Source organism: Canis lupus, chromosome 27 (assembly GCF_048164855.1).
Source record: "Canis lupus baileyi chromosome 27, mCanLup2.hap1, whole genome shotgun sequence".
NCBI classification, from domain to species: Eukaryota; Metazoa; Chordata; class Mammalia; order Carnivora; family Canidae; genus Canis; species Canis lupus.
The window spans coordinates 36,953,989-36,970,173 of record NC_132864.1 but is presented as its reverse complement, the minus strand read 5'-3'; the positions used below and the strand labels follow the sequence as shown (position 1 = coordinate 36,970,173).

Here is a 16,185-nt window from a genome sequence, read left to right as displayed (position 1 = left end):
TAGATGTTTTCTTTGGGAAAATGTCTATTCATGTCTTCTGCCCATTTCTTAACTGGATTGTTTTTTGAGTGTTGAGTTATCTTAGTTATCTTGATAGGTTCTTTATAGATTTTGGATACTAACCCTTTATCAGATATGCCATCTGCAAATATCTTCTCCTATGCTGTATGTTGCCTTTTTTTTTTTTTTAAGATTTTATTTATTCATGAGGGACACAGAGTGAGGCAGAGAAATAAGCCGAAGGAGAAGCAGGATCCCCGCAGGGAGCCGGATGCGGGATTCGATCCCAGGACTCAGCAACCTGGGCATTTTGTGTCTTACTTAAGAAGTCTGCCCCTACCCTCAAGGTCATAAAAATATTCTGTAGTTTCTACTGAAAGTTTTTCACATGTAGATATTTAATCCACTTGGATTAATGTGCGGAGCCAGCTGTGGAACTTATCTGAGAATTGAATCTCCTAGTCCTCGGCACACTAGGGATACATGAGCTCCTGGGTGCGCACACTGATTCTTGACCACGTTGTTCTCCAGATAGAGCTCCTCCACTCCCTCTCCTTTTGTTTTTGTTTTTTTAAATAAATTTATTTTTTATTGGTGTTCAATTTGCCAACATATAGAATAACACCCAGTGCTCATCCCGTCAAGTGCCCCTCTCAGTGCCCGTCACCCAGTCACCCCCACCCCCTGCCCAACTCCATTCCCTCTCCTTGAACTAATAGACTATTCCTTTACCCTTTGAAGTAAACATGTTTTTCTGTTTCCCAAAATTAATCATTTCTATAGCTAACATGCTAGATCTCTTAATAAAATCGGGAGGAGGCAAAGCCTTGGGATCCATCTCTGAGTGTTCTTGGTTCCCCTGTCCCGCAGATTAAAATTCAGTGAGAGGGCAGCCCTGGTGGCTCAGTGGTTTAGTGCCACCTACAGCCCAGGGCGTGATCCCGGAGACCCGGGATTGAGTCCCACAGCAGGCTCCTTGCATGGAGCCCTGCTTCTCCCTCTGCCTGTGTCTCTGCCTCTCTGTCTCTCTTTCTCCTCTCTGTGTATTCTCATGAATAAATAAATAGAATCTTTTTAAAAAATTTTTTAAAATTCAGTGAGACTCTGAGTCTTTCTTCATATCGTTGCCTCTGACTATCCTGTCTCCATGGCAGATTAATTTTTATGTATGACATAAGGATCCAATTTTATCTGAATTGCATATGGGTAGACTGTTCCAGCATCATTTATCTAATAGTTCATTCTTTTCCCAGTTTACACTCTACTGTCCTTTTCTTTTTTTTTTTTTTAAGATTTTATTTATTTATTCATGAGAGACACAGAGAGAGAGAGGCAGAGACATAGGCAGAGAGAGAAGCAGGTTCCCTGGAGGGAGCCCAATGCAGGACTCGATCCTAGGACCCCAAGGATCATGACCTGAGTCACCCAGGCGTCCCTACGCTCTACTGTTCTGTTAGTACGTCTACTGGCACTAAATTGATTCCCTATAGCCTTCAATGTTGAAAGTGTATAGAAAATCTTGGGACCCTTGGGTGGCTCAGCAGTTGAGCACCTGCCTTTGGCTCAGGGCATGATCCTAGGGTTCAGGATGAGTCCCACATGGGGATCTTGTGGGAGCCTGCTTCTCCCTCTGCCTGTGTCTCTGCCTCTCTCTTTCTGTATTTCTCATGAATAAATAAATAAAAATTTTAAAAAAGTAATACATATTTAGCTCAGATTCAGTCCTTTTTTTAAAAAAGATTTTTAAAAATTTATTTATTCATAGAGACACACACACACACACAGACAGAGACAGAGAGGGGGAGAAGCAGGCTTCATGCAGGGAGCCCGATATGGGACTCGATCCCGGATCTCCAGGATCGCACCCTGGACTGAAGGCGCTAAACTGCTGAGCCACCAGGGCTGCCCTGACTCAGTCCTTTTTTTTTTTTTTAATTTTTTTTTTAAGATTTTTATTTATTTATTCATAGAGACACAGAGAGAGAGAGAGAGAGAGAGAGAGAGAGAGAGAGGCGCAGACACACACAGGCAGAGGGAGAAACAAGCTCCATGCAGAGAGCCTGACGTGGGACTCGATACCGGGCCTCCAGGATCACGCCCTGGGCTGCAGGCGGCGCTAAACCGCTGCGCCACTGGGACTGCCCTGACTCAGTTCTTTTAATGTTTGTGGGCCCTATGCCTGGGGCCTCAGAGAAGCAAGGTTCGGAATGACCTGACCAGATTTCAAAGCATGGGCTCTATTTCTGTCCTGAGCGTACCTTATACATCTGCTTTGCTGACAAATAACCAAACCAAACAAACAAACAAAAACTCCACCCCAAAACATTTTGGGGGCACCTGGGTGGCTCAGTTGGTGGAGGATCTGACTCTTGATTTCAGCTCAGGTCATGATCTCATGATCTCAGCGGCCATGGGGTCAAGTCCCACATCCGGCTTCCAACTCAGAGGGAGTCTGCTTCTCTTCCTCCGCCCACTCCTTACCCCTCATCCCCCGCTGTGGGCTCTCTCTCTCTCTAAAATACATAAATAAATCTTAAAAAAAAAAAAAAAACCCAACCCATTTCAGACTTAAGGAATAAAACCCCCTTAAATTCCCATGAGACTGAAGTCATGCAGCCTTACACATAAAGCTTAAGACAAACAAGTCTATAACTTTCTGAAATGTCTTTTGTCTGATTTGTAACGTCTTCTGTAAAAAATCTGGTATAACCTTACACCAAATGTTTCTTCCCTGGAGCACTCCCTTATTTGTGAAGATTGTGTATCCTGGGCAACTGTCCTCCCTTGGGCTCAAATAAACCTCTTTCTTTCTTTTAGAGATTCTGAGAGCTTTGTTCATTTTGTATCAACAATATATACGTACATAAATACATATGTATTTTATAAATATCTGCTTTTTGTGTTTGTATTTTTCATAGTAAAGGAAGTATCTTGTTCATAATGTTACAAACTTACATTAATATTGTTGCCGCTGCTCAAAATACACTTTATTTTATTTTTTAAAGGTTTTTATTTATATAGGTAATCTTTACACCCCACATGGGGCGTGAACTCATGACCCTGAGATTAAGAGTTGCATGCTCATCTGACTGAGCCAGCCAGGAGCCCCTCAAAATACATTTTAGAATAGTTCTTAATCTAATTAGTTTCACAATGAGTGTTTCATTTTTTAAAAAATATCCTCAGCTATAAGGAAATCTTCACCTTCTGACCACACAGTTGAGTTCTGGGAAAGGGCACTGGATCTCAGATTTTGATTCTAGACAGCTCAACCACTGAGCCACCCAGGTATACCTCTCGCCCTCATTTTTAAGAGATTCTGTTATTCCAGATTGACAGTTGCTTTCCTGCAGCATTTTAAGGATTTTATTTTATTTATTTTATTTTTAATTTTAAAACTTATTTTATTTGAGAGAAAAAGAGAGAGAGTGCAAGTAGGGGGAAGGGCAGAGACAGAGAATCTCAAACCAACTCAGTGCTGAGTGTGGAGACTGACATGGGGCTCGATCCCCAGACCCTAAGATCACCACCAGAGCTGAAACCAGAAGTCAGACGCTTAAGCGCTTGACTGACTGCATCACCCAGGCCCTTTAATAAGGATTTTATTTTTATTTTTTATTTTATTTTATTTTATTTTATTTTATTTTATTTTATTTTATTTATTTTTTTTTAGGATTTTATTTTTAAATAATCTCTACACCAAACGTGAGGCTCAACCTTTACAACCCCAAGGTCAAGAGTTGCCTGCTCTACCCACTGAGCCAGCCAGGTGTCCCTCTTGCAGCATTTAAAGATAGGTTCCTCTCCCTTCTGGATTCCTGTGGTGCTTGTGAGAAGTTAGTTTTCCTGATTCTCAACATTTTCTCCCTTCTTCTTCTCTCTCCAAATCTTTGTCCTTAGTATCCTACAGGTTTTTTTTTTTTTTTACTTTATTTATTTATTCATGAGAGACACAAAGAGAGAGGTGGAGACATATGCAGAGGGAGAAGGAGGCTCCCTATGGGGACTCCATCCCAGGACCCTGGGATCATGACTTGAGCCGAAGGCAGGCGCTCTACCACTGAGCCACCCAGGCGCCCCTACAGTCTCAATATAATATGTCTATGTGTGGATTTATTCATTTTGATCCTGCTTGAGATTTGTTGTGTGTTAGGCATTGAATTGTGTCCCCCCAAAGGATATGTTGAAGTCCTAACTCCCAGTACTTCTGAATGTGAATTTATTTGGAAGGAGAATCATCACAGATGTAATCAGTTAAGGTGTGGTCATACTGGAATAGGGTGGGCTTCAACCCAGTGTGACTGGCGCCCTTATGAAAACAGGTGAGGGCAGCCCCAGTGGCGGAGCGGTTTAGCGCCGCCTGCAGCCCAGGGCATGATCCTGGAGTCCCGGGATTGAGTCCCACATCAGGCTCTCTGCATGGAGCCTGCTTCTCCCTCTGCCTGTGTCTCTGCCTCTCTCTCTCTCTGCATCGTTATGAATAAATAAATAAAATCTTAAAAAATTAAAAAAAAACAGGCGAAGAGGGAGAAAGGATGAGGTGAAGACACACCTCACACAGAGAACACCAGGTGGTACTCAGGCAGAGACTGCAGTGGTGAATCTATAAGACTAAAGAAGGCTTTTTTTTTTTTTTTTTTAAGATTTTATTTATTTATTCATGAGAGACACAGAGAGAGAGAGGCAGAGACACAGGCAGAGGGAGAAGCAGGCTCCATGCAGGGAGCCTGATGTGAGACTCAATCCCGGGACTCCAGGATCATTCCCTGGGCTGAAGGCAGACGCTTAACCACAGAGCCACCCAGGTGTCCCTAAACGTATAAATGTTTAAACATATAAATATATCTTTGGAAACTTCCTTTAGCTCTACCTCCCCAAATATATGTTGGCAATCATCCCCCAAGCATATGACAACCCAGTATACATCTAAAAGGTCCCATGACTAAGGTTTTATTAGAGAGTAATAAATGACCTTTTCCTTTTTTTTTTTTTTTTTTATGATAGGCACACAGTGAGAGAGAGAGAAGCAGAAACACAGGCAGAGGGAGAAGCAGGCTCCATGCACCGGGAGCCTGACGTGGGATTCGATCCCGGATCTCCAGGATCGCGCCCTGGGCCAAAGGCAGGCGCTAAACCACTGCGCCACCCAGGGATCCCAAATGACCTTTTCCTAATAGGAGCTAAACCCCTCAAGGTCCTGGAAACCTTGCTTCAAAAGCAAGTATTTTGCACCAAAGATGTCTCAGGAAATCTTTCTTGGCCAAATTCCAACATCTTTTGGAAGTCATATCCCCTGTAGCCAATGACCCTATTCTATGTCTTGAATCTCTGGTGTTCCAAGCAATATTTCCTTAAAATCTTATCCCTTTGCCCAACTGGACTCCCTGCTTTCAGTCCTACATGGGGGCCAACAGTGAGCATTCCAAGATTTCTCATTAAAATGTTTGCTACAGGGATCCCTGGGTGGCGCAGCGGTTTGGCGCCTGCCTTTGGCCCAGGGTGCGATCCTGGAGACCTGGATCGAATCCCATGTCGGGCTCCCGGTGCATGGAGCCTGCTTCTCCCTCTGCCTATGTCTCTGCCTCTCTCTCTTTCTCTCTCTGTGACTATCATAAATAAATAAAATTAAAAAAAAATAAATAAAAATTAAAATGTTTGCTACATAATTGGGCACAGTTTAAGCTGGGTAAGTCGAGAGACAAAAAAAAAAAACCACTAATATTCTATTATAATGAGGTTTGGGGGACGCCTGGGTGGCTCCACAGTTGAGCGTCTGCCTTTGACTCAGGGTGTGATCCCAGGATCTGGGATCAAGTCCCACATCAGGCTCCTTGTGGGAAGCTTGCTTCTCCCTCTGTCTGTGTCTCTGCCTCTCTCTCTCTCTCTGTGTGTGTCTCTAGTGAATAAATAATGAATCCTTTAAAAAAAATAATGAGGGGATCCCTGGGTGGCTCAATAGTTTAGCGCCTGCCTTTGGCCCAGGGCGTGATCCTGGAGTCCTGGGATGGAGTCCCACGTCGGGCTCCCAGCATGGAGCCTGCTTCTCCCTCCTCCTGTGTCTCTGCCTCTGTCTCTCTGTCTCTCTCTATCATTCATAAATAAATAAATAAATAAATAAATAAATAAATAAATCTTTAAAAAAAAGTAAATAATGAGGTTTGGCCCCCAAACCTTGGGGAACCAAGAAATCTGGCCACAAGTAGTTCTTTGAATTATGATACAGCCTGATTTATCTTGTAAGAGGCAAGAAAAATGGAATGAAGCACCTTATGTGTTGGCCATTGTGGTCCTGCATGGGGACCCCAGATTAAAAGGACAATGTGAAGTTTATATGGCCCAGGCTCCTAAATCGGCAGATTTACATCCTTGAAATGACTTTGACATTTGTGCTGACTTGATGAAACCTACAGATATTACTGTCTTATTTCCTGTACCATAGAGGAGGGAAGGAAACAATGCATACATAGTCAAGCCATTAATTATGATGAAGGGGAGTAACTCAAGGAAAAGATGAAAACCATTCTCTCGGGGAACCTGGGTGGCTCAGTCAGTTAAGCATCTGCCTTCAGTTCAGGTCACAATCTTGGGGTCTTGGGACTGAGCCCTGTGTGAGGCTCCCTGCTTAGAGGGGTACCTGCTGGTCCTTCTCCCTCTCCCTCTCCCACCCCCCTATTCCTGCTCTGTCTCTCAAATAAAATAAATAAAATCTTAATAGAAAAAAGAAAAGAAAACCTAGCTCTCTTTCAGGGTAGATTAGTGGAGGCTTTCCACTAATGCACTAATGCAGACCCTGATTCTCCAGAAGGGCAGTCACTGTTAGCCGTGCATTTTATCCTACAATCTACAGCAGGTATCAGGAGAAAATGACAGAAGGCAGCTGTGGGCCCCAAGCTCCTATGAAACAATTGTTGGATAAGACTTTGGCTATATTTAGTAATAGAGACTGGGCAGGGGTGCCTGGGTAGCCAAGTTGGTTAAGTCTCTGACTCCTAACTTTGGCCCAGGTCCTGATCCAGGGGTGAGGCTCCTCACTCATTGAGGAGGCTGCTTGAGATTCTCTCTTTCCCTCTGCCCCTCCTGCTTCTCCTGTCTCTCTCTCTCAAACATAAATAAATCTTAGAAAAAAAAAAAAAAGTAATAGGGCAGGGCAGAGAAGGAGGACAAGTTTGTCCAAAATAAATGGCATGCCCAACTTTGAGCCATGGCATTGGGCACCATGCCACCCCAGGACCACCTAATACAGAAGCCTGCAAGGCCAGAGTCTGGCAAAGCCAGACTACAGCCCCTGGCTCGCAAAAGGCTGGGCCCTCATCAAGGTGCATTCTGCACGATGGAGGGCCATTGGAGACAGTATTGTCCCTGACTTCAAAGGAAGGTGTCCAGCCTGGAAACCTTTGCTGGCCGAGGTTAAGGAGGACCACAGGGGCCTGAGCTCTCCTATGGCTCTTCCTGGACATTTCAACATAACACACCAGGAGCCTCAGGTGATCCTTGATGTGGCGGGTAAGGAAATTGAATTTTTATTGGAATAATATTGGAATAAATAAATAAAATAAAATCTTAAAAAAAAGAAAAGGTAATATTCCATAGGACCAGGGGCCACAAAAGCATTCAGCCTCTAATTAAGAAAAACGTTTTCAATGCAAAAAAATTTTTAAGATGTTAATTTATTTGGCAGAGAGAGAGAGAGCAAGCAGGGGGAGCTGCAGATAGAGAGAGAGGGAGAAGCAGGCTCTCCGCAGAGCAGGGAGCCTGATGTGGAATTTGATCACGACCTGAGCCAAAACCAAGAGTCGGTTGTTTAATCAACTGTGCCACCCAGGCAACCCCTGAATATTTTAACACCACAAATGAAAAGGCAGTTAAGGACTTTCTTTTTTTTTTTTAAATTTTTAGAGTTTTTATTTATTTATTCATGAGAGACACAAAGAGAGAGGCAGAGACACAGGCAGAGGGAGAAGCAGGGTCCACACAGAGAGCCCAATGTGGGACTTGATCCTGGGTCCCTAGGATCACGCCCTGGGCCGAAGGCAGCACTAAACCACTGAGCCACCCAGGCTGCTCAAGAACTTTCTTAGACAAAACAACAACAACAACAACAACAAATAGAACTTTCTTAGGCCTGGTAGGCTTTTGTCACATTTGGATTCCAGGGTTTCGTATTTTGGCCAAACTCCTTTATAAAACATTACAAGGAAATGATTTAGAATGCCTGGAATAGGATGATGATTGCCACCAAGCTTTCAAAGGTCTAAAAGAAAAACTGAACACTGCTCCTGCCTTAGGACTCCCAAACCTGGAAAAACCCTTCACTCTATAGGAGTCAGAAAGGATAAGAATAGCCCTAGGAGTCCTAACTCAAAAACTTGGGCCAGTTCCTAGGCCAGCAGCCTACTTCTCCAATCAGACCTGGTTGCGGAAGGGTGGCTAAGATGCTTATGAGCAGTGCTCGCAACTGCCCCACTAGTTGGAGAAGCTAGCAAATTTACCCTAGGACAACACCTGGATGTCATGACTCCACATCAAGTGCAAGGGGTTTTAGAGGCCAAAGAACACCAGTGGTCCAATAGGAGGGAGATTATTGAGATACCAATGCATGTCGAGCTTTAAACCCGGCTACTTGATGATCTGATGAAGGCAATAAGGAGCTTCTGATCTACTTCTGTGTAGACAAAATAGAACAAGTGTATTTAGGTAGGTCTGACTTTAAAGACAAACTTCTGCCCAATCCAGAGGCTGAATGGTTTATAGACGTAAGTAGCTTTATGCTCAAGGGAACCAGAAAAGCCAAATATGCTATTGTCACCCTACAGCCTCAGCCTAACTGGGGCAAGACCTTTGCCTCCCCATCCTTTGCACAAAACCGTGAACTGACTGCGTCATCTGAGCACTATAATTAGGTAAACGGTTAAAGTGAAAAAAATATACTGATTCTAAATGTGGCTTCCGGGGATCCCTGGGTGGCTCCACGGTTTGGTGCCTGCCTTCAGCCCATGGCATGATCCTGGAGACCTGGGATCGAGGCCCACGTTGGGCTCCCTGCATGGAGCCTGCTTCTCCCTCTGCCTCTCTCTCTCTCTGTGTCTCTCATAAGTAAATTAATAAAATCTTTTAAAAAAATGTGGCTTTGTTTTTTTTTTAAGATTTTATTTATTTATTCATGAGACATACACACACACACACAGAGGCAGAGATAGAAGTAGAGGGAGAAGCAAGCAAGCTTTCTGCAAGGAGACTGCTGTGGGACTCAATCCCGGATCCTGGGATCATGCCCTGAGCTGAAGGCAGACACTCAACAGCTGAGCCACCTCGGTGCCCCTAAATGTGGCTTCTTAATATTTCATACCCATGCAGCCATCTGGAAGAGATGAAGACTATTAAATTCAAATTTTTCCCCTATAAACAACACAAAGAGGAAATTTTAACATTGTAAGAGACATACATACCTCGGGAGGTGGCAGTTGTATCTTGTGGAAGGAACCAAACAAACCAAACCATGACAAATCAAGGAAATGACTTTGCTGACACATTAGTGAAAGTGGCAGTGAAAGATGAAGGGCTGGCTACACAGGCTTTAGCTCTGATTCCAGAAGCTCTCCTCAAAGAAGTCCAAATTATACTTCCTCTGAGGCTCAGTGGGCCTCACAAAAGGGATTTGAGGTCGACTCAAAGGATGGTATAAATGAAATAATATATATATATATATATATATATATATATATATATACTCCCTGAGGCACTACAGTGGAAGATAATTAAGCAAATATCTGACTCCACCCACTTTGGTAGAGATACTATGGCAAATCCAGTACAGCAAATATTCAGAGAGAAGAATCTAACCAAAACGGTAAGAGAAGTTACCAGAGCATATGAGCTTTGTGTCAGAAATGACCCAAGGACCCATCCTATGCCTCCCCCACCTTCATTAAGCCAGTTCAACATGGAGACACTTACCTTGGGGAAGACTGGCAGGTTGACTTAACTCAGATGTTACCCTGTCTGGGGTAAGGTTTATGTGGATACATTTACAGGGTGGGTAGAGGCCTTCTCCATTAGGACAGAAAAGACTTTAGAAGTTTCTAAAAGATTATTAAAGGAAGTCATACCTAGGCTTGGACTTCCTCAGAGTCTACAAAGTGATGAGGACCCTGCTTTCCTGCTAACACAACCATTATCAGTGGCTCTAGGGATCTGTTATGCCTCATGGAGGCCTAAATCTTCAGGAAAAATGTAAAAAATGAACAATATCTTTTTTTTAAGATTTTTATTTTTAGTGATCTTTACATTCAACATAGGGCTTGAACTCACAAACCCTAGATTAAGATTTGTATGCTCTGCCAAGTGAGCCATCCAAGCATTCTTCCCCAAACCATATCTTTTTTTTTTTTTTTTAAGATTTTATTTATTTATTTATGTGAGACACAGAGAGAGAGGCAGAGACGAAGGCAGAGGGAGAAGCAGGCTTTATGCAGGGAGCCCGATACAGGACTCGATCCCAGGGCTCCAGGACCATGCCTTGGGCCGAAGGCAAACGCTCAACCACTGAGCCACTCAGGTGTCCCCCAAACCATATCTTTAAAGAAACTTTGGCAAAACTCTGTCAAGAGACTCATGAGACATGAATATAAAATGTTATGGATTGCTTCACTAAGAATAAGAGTGGCACCAAAGGGGACTCTTAAATTGAGCCCTTTTGAATTAATATATAGAAGTTTTCTCACTGCAACTTTATCGTTTGATGAAGAAACCAACAAAATTTTAAAATGTATCATTAGTCTGGGGTACCTGGGTAGCTCAGTTGGTTAGGCGTCTGCCTTTGGCTCAGGTCATGATCCCAGAGTCCTGGGATTGAATTCCTGCTCGGCAGGGAGTCTGCTTCTCCCTCTCCCTCTGCTCCTTCCCCTGCTCATGTTCTCTTCAATAAATAAATAAATAAATAAATAAATAAATAAATAAATAAATAAAATTACTAGCCTGGGTAAAGTACTGCAGGCTCTCCACAAGTATAGAAATAAAATACTTTCATACCCCATTGAAGATAAGCAATCTGTTGCATACTACCAGGGAGCAAGGTTTTATTAAAAACATGGAGGGGGGCCTGACTGGCTCAGCAGGTGGAGTGTGCAACTCCTTATCTTGAGGTTGAGTTTGTGCCCCACGTTGAGGGGGGAGAGTACTTAAAGATAAAATCTTAAAAAAAAAAAAAAAAAAAAAAAAGAGGGGATTCCTGGGTGGCTCAGCAGTTTAGCGCCTGCCTTTGGCCCAGGGCATGATCCTGGAGACCCGGGATTGAGTCCCACATCACGCTCCCCGCATGGAGCCTGCTTCTCCCTCTGCCTGTGTCTCTGCCTCCCTCTCTCCCTCTCTCTCTGTGTGTGTCTCTCATGAATAAATAAATAAAAATCTTAAAAAAAGAAAAGAAAAGAAAAATGGATCACATGAAGATCAGCTCATACCAAAGTTTAACTTTGGGAAGGTTTAACTTTGGGAAGGTTTAACTTTAACTCCCTACTTCCTCAGAAGTAAAACCCAAAAGTACTTTCAGATTGGGTTCACTTGTCCAGAATCAAACCTATTTTCCTAAGTCTTTTTTTTTTTTAACAAATTAATTTATTTTGGTAATCTTTATACCCAACATGGGGCTTGAACTCATGACCCTGAGATTAAAAGTCACATGCTCTTCCAACTGAGCCAGCCAGGCACTCTGCTCATTGGTCTTTTTTTTTTCTTTAAGATTTTATTTATTTATTCATGAGAACCACACAGAGAGAGGCAGAGACATAGGCAGAGGGAGAAGCAGGCTCCCCACAGGGAGCCCGATGTGGACTCCATCCAGGGGCTCCAAGATTACGACATGAGCCAAAGGCAGGCACTCAACCACTGAGCCACCCAGGGGTCCTGATAGCTCGGAATTTTTATGCCTCCCAATAGGCAGAGTCTACAATCCTTTCCAGTCTGAAGAAGTTACAGAAGATGAGACCTTTGCCCTTCAACATTCCTTTAGAATAAGGAGGGGGGTGCCTGGTTGGCTCAGTCAGTTGGGTGTCTGACTCTTGGTTTTGGCTTAGGTTGTGGTTGTGGGATCAAGCCCCCAGCTGGGCTCTGCATTGGGCGAGGAGCCTGCTTGGGATTCTCTCTCTCCCTCTCTCTCTGCCCCTCCCCTCCCCCATCTCTCTCTCAAAAATAAAAAATAAAATACTTAAAAAAAATTTTTTTTACAAAGAATAAGGAGGATAAAAATCCCATAGAGGGGAGATAAGACTGGGAAACTGAAAAGCTCCAAAAAATCTGCTTTTCCCTCCTTTCATTCTTGCTAGGATGTGCACCCCAATTTACACACGCCTTGTAAATAGCGTACATCCTCTTTGTAAAGCACAAGGACTTGATGCTGCTCGAGGATAAATAACATCTAAAGAAGAACCAGGCAACAGTGAGTGGAGGAAGCTACCCTATGTCTATGTCAGACCACCTGAGCTAGACAGCAACGCCAAGACCCTCCTGGCTCTGAGGAAGGACACCTGGGCCATCGTCTTTGTTCTAAGTGGTTCCTGGATGCCTGAGAACACGTGCACCAGATCACCATCTCCGGTAGCAACTGCAGACTCTGAACAAAGAAGAGACTCCCTCCTTTCCAAGTATCCTGGACACTCCCTCTTGCTGTTCTCTGCTCTTTCTTTATCTTCAATGAACTCTCACTTCCTGCTGCCTCAGGTTTGATTTCCATCCTGTCCTAAAGCCAAGGATCCTCTTGGCTGGTCCCGGCTCCCTCTGGATCCACCTCCTGGCATCAGGAATCAAAAGGCCCCCTCAATGCTCAAAGGTGAACTTTTGGAGAGCCAAAGAAGTTAAAAGTTTGCCCTGCTTGTTCCTCCAAATGAGATGGGGGAGAAAGTTAATCCATTTATTGGGCCGATGCAAAGTTTTTCTACAAGCCAGAGGAGGGGAAAAAAAACACACCGCAATGCTCCAATTCCAGCCTTCTTCCGCCCAGCTGCAGTTCCCCTCAGATTCTAACCCGGAGCTTTCCTAGAGCCTGTTAACCCAGTAAATGCTGGATTTTCTGCCAAGGGTTTAAGCAAACTTGCAATGGGGAAAAAAAGGAGGGGAGGGTTTTTAAAAAATGGCTTTGTATTTTGTAGCTATTTGCACTTGGTTAAACAAGGAAAATGCAACTGAATAATGTAAAAGATCAAATTGGCTCTGTTAAATGAATGATTCATCGGTCTGGCCACACCCCATCTAGTAAAGGCAAAGGGGCTGCATCGAGTTGCAGAAAAGGAAAGGTTTTTAAAAGTAGAGAGGGAGGGATCCCTGGGTGGCGCAGCAGTTTGGCGCCTGCCTTTGGCCCGGGGCACGATCCTGGAGACCCGGGATCGAATCCCACGTCGGGCTCCCAGTGCATGGAGCCTGCTTCTCCCTCTGCCTGTGTCTCTGCCTCTCTCTCTCTCTCTGTGACTATCATAAATAAATAAAAAAGTTAAAAAAAAAATTAAAAAAAAAAAAAATAAAAGTAGAGAGGGAGCAGAAAGGAAATTATTACCAGAGAATCCATTGTTTTAGACAAAGTCACTCTCCTTAGGGGAATGGAAGGGATTGTCAGTAAATTTTCTGATGTGGACCAGGAAACCCCATGTTGATTGGCTAAAGATTATGGTCCTCGGGTGCTGGAATTGCAGTTAGGTTAGGTATTAAGTCTTGGTTTGCTCACATGGGGCTACCAACATATATGACTCCATATTGGACCCATAATTTTCTTTCTAACAACCTAGATCCAGGGATCCCTGGGTGGCTCAACAGTTTAGCGCCTGCCTTTGGCCCAGGGCATGATCCTGGAGTCCCGGGATCAAGTCCCACGTCGGGCTCCCTGCATGGAGCCTGCTTCTCCCTCTGCCTGTGTCTCTGCCTCTCTCTCTGTGTGTCTCTCATGAATAAATAAAATCTTAAAAAAAAAAAACCAACAATCTAGATCCATAGTACAATTGATATAAAATGTCATATACTTTAATTTCATAAATGTTAGAGGGATCATCCCAATCAGGGAAAACTGGGAAGAAAAAGTAATATGAGGCACAACTTCCTTGCTTTTTGCCAGTGGGCTGGTTAACATTTAAATTCTTTTGAGTATTGAAAAAACAGCAAGTTTCCATAGCCAGTGGTTTTTGCCTCGAGCCTCTGGAAAAAAGGATGATGTAGAGAACAGTGACAATCTTCACATGGAGATACATATTTGGGAGACACCGGGGTAGCCCAGGAGTTGGGTGTCTGCCTTTGGCTCAGGGCGTGATCCTGGATTCCCGTCCCACATCGGGCTCCCCGCATGGAGCCTGCTTCCCCCTCTGCCTATGTCTCTGCCTCTCTTTCTGTGTCTCTCATGAATAAATAAATAAAATCTTTAAAAAAAAAAAAAAGGAAATACACATTTGGAGCTTTAAAAAGGTGTTTGATTTGCTCGAGGGCTCTTATGAAATCAGGTGTATGATCCTTTGAGGCTGATGGATCTTCCAGCCTGATGGACATACATATTTTTTGGCGAGGGTGGGAGGTTAATTCAGACTCTAAGTCAGAGAAAGTATAAAGGGCTTAGGGAAACCTTACTTGCCATTTGGATTCAGAACCTACTCTGCTGTCTGGCCCTGCAATATCTTAGAAGAAAAGCCACCGGCTTTTTCGGAATCCTGACTCATAGATCCAATCTTAATTGCCCAGAGTGGACTCTGAGCTCAAATCTGATACTATCAGCTGGGGTCTAATTCAGCCTGAGTAGGGACTGTGCTAGCTTATTCAACCAAACCACCAGAATTTGTTCATCTGCCCAATGTGCAGTAGGTCAAACAAGAACACTGAATTTTTGCATGAAGAGAGATGGGCTGTTAACTGGTGTGGCCCACCTAGAATTGGGAGTGCACGTTTAAAAGTCCCAAACTCCCTGATGGCTTGTAAGTGAGGGTTTTTAAGGGAAAAAAAAATCAAAAGTAAGAGGCTTGGGGTTGCAGGTTCTTCTGATTGGTCAGGCACTAGGTAAACTTCAAGACCGATGAATTTGTCTTTCTGGCATCAGTGTTTCCCTTCCCTGGTCTGGGTCAGCAAAGCATCTCAGCAATGTGTATCAGGCATGCTATATATTTTGTTAATTAACAGAGGCTATTTATCTTGCCCCCTAGGCTGCAATTTCATTATTTTTTATTTTTTTTAGAGAAAGAGAGCATGCATGTGTGTACAAGCTCGCAAGATGGGGTGGGGGCAGCAGAGCGGCAGAGGGAGAGAGAGAATCTTAAGCAGGCACTCTGCCCAGGGCAGAGTCCCACTCAGGGCTCACTCTCATAACCTGGAGATCATGACCTGAGCCAAAATCAAGAGGTGGATGCCTAACCAACTGAACCATCCAGGCACTCAACTGAGTAAATATAATGATCAAATTGATTTTACTCAACAATTCATGAAGTGAGTAGCATCCCAAGTAGCAAGTAGAAAAGAGCTCCAGCTAGTTATACGAAAAGAAGGTTGGGGATGCGTCAGTGGTTGAGCATCTGCCTTCAGCTCAGGACGTGATCCCCAGGTACTGGGATCAGGTCCCACATCAGGATTCCTGCAGGGAGCCTGCTTTTCCCTCTGCCTGTGTCTCTACCTTTCTCTCTCTATGTCTCTCATGAATAAATAAACAAAATTTTTTATTTTATTTATTTATTCTCATGCAAAGTCAAATAAAAATAAAATTACTTATTTAGTTATTCATGAGAGACACAGAGAGAGGCAGAGACACAGGCAGAAGAAGAAGCAGGCTCCCCACAGGAGCCCCGACTCGATCCCGGACCCCAGGATCACACCCTGAGTCAAAGGCAGATGCTCAACTGCTGAGCCACCCAGGCGTCCCAAAAGGAAAGTTAAAAAAAAAATTTTTTTTTTACTTATTTATTTATTTGAGAGAGAGGGTGCACAAGTGGTGGGGAAGAGACAGAAGGAGAGGGACAAGCAGACGCCCCGCTGAGCAGGACCCAAAGGCAGATGCTTAACCGACTGAGCCACCCAGGTGCACCTAAAAAAGGAAAGGGTTTTATTTTTTATTTCTTTATTTTTAAAAGATTTTATTTATTATTCATAAAGAGAGAGAGACAGAGACAGAGACAGAGACAGGCAGAGAGAGAAGCAGGCTCCGTGCAGGGAGCCTGACAAGGGACTCAATCCCAG

General features: G+C 43.7%; 1 protein-coding gene and 1 non-coding gene across 2 annotated transcripts in view; one reads left to right on the top strand and one right to left on the bottom strand.

Moving 5' to 3' along the window:
• Positions 1-16,185, top strand: part of LOC140619676 (glutathione S-transferase theta-2B-like) — a 32,421-nt gene that overhangs the window by 4,808 nt on the left and 11,428 nt on the right. The gene's annotated exons all lie outside the window — the stretch shown is intronic.
• TRNAK-UUU (transfer RNA lysine (anticodon UUU)) lies at positions 11,629-11,701 on the bottom strand. The gene has a single exon. It is a non-coding gene; the product is annotated as a tRNA-Lys (tRNA).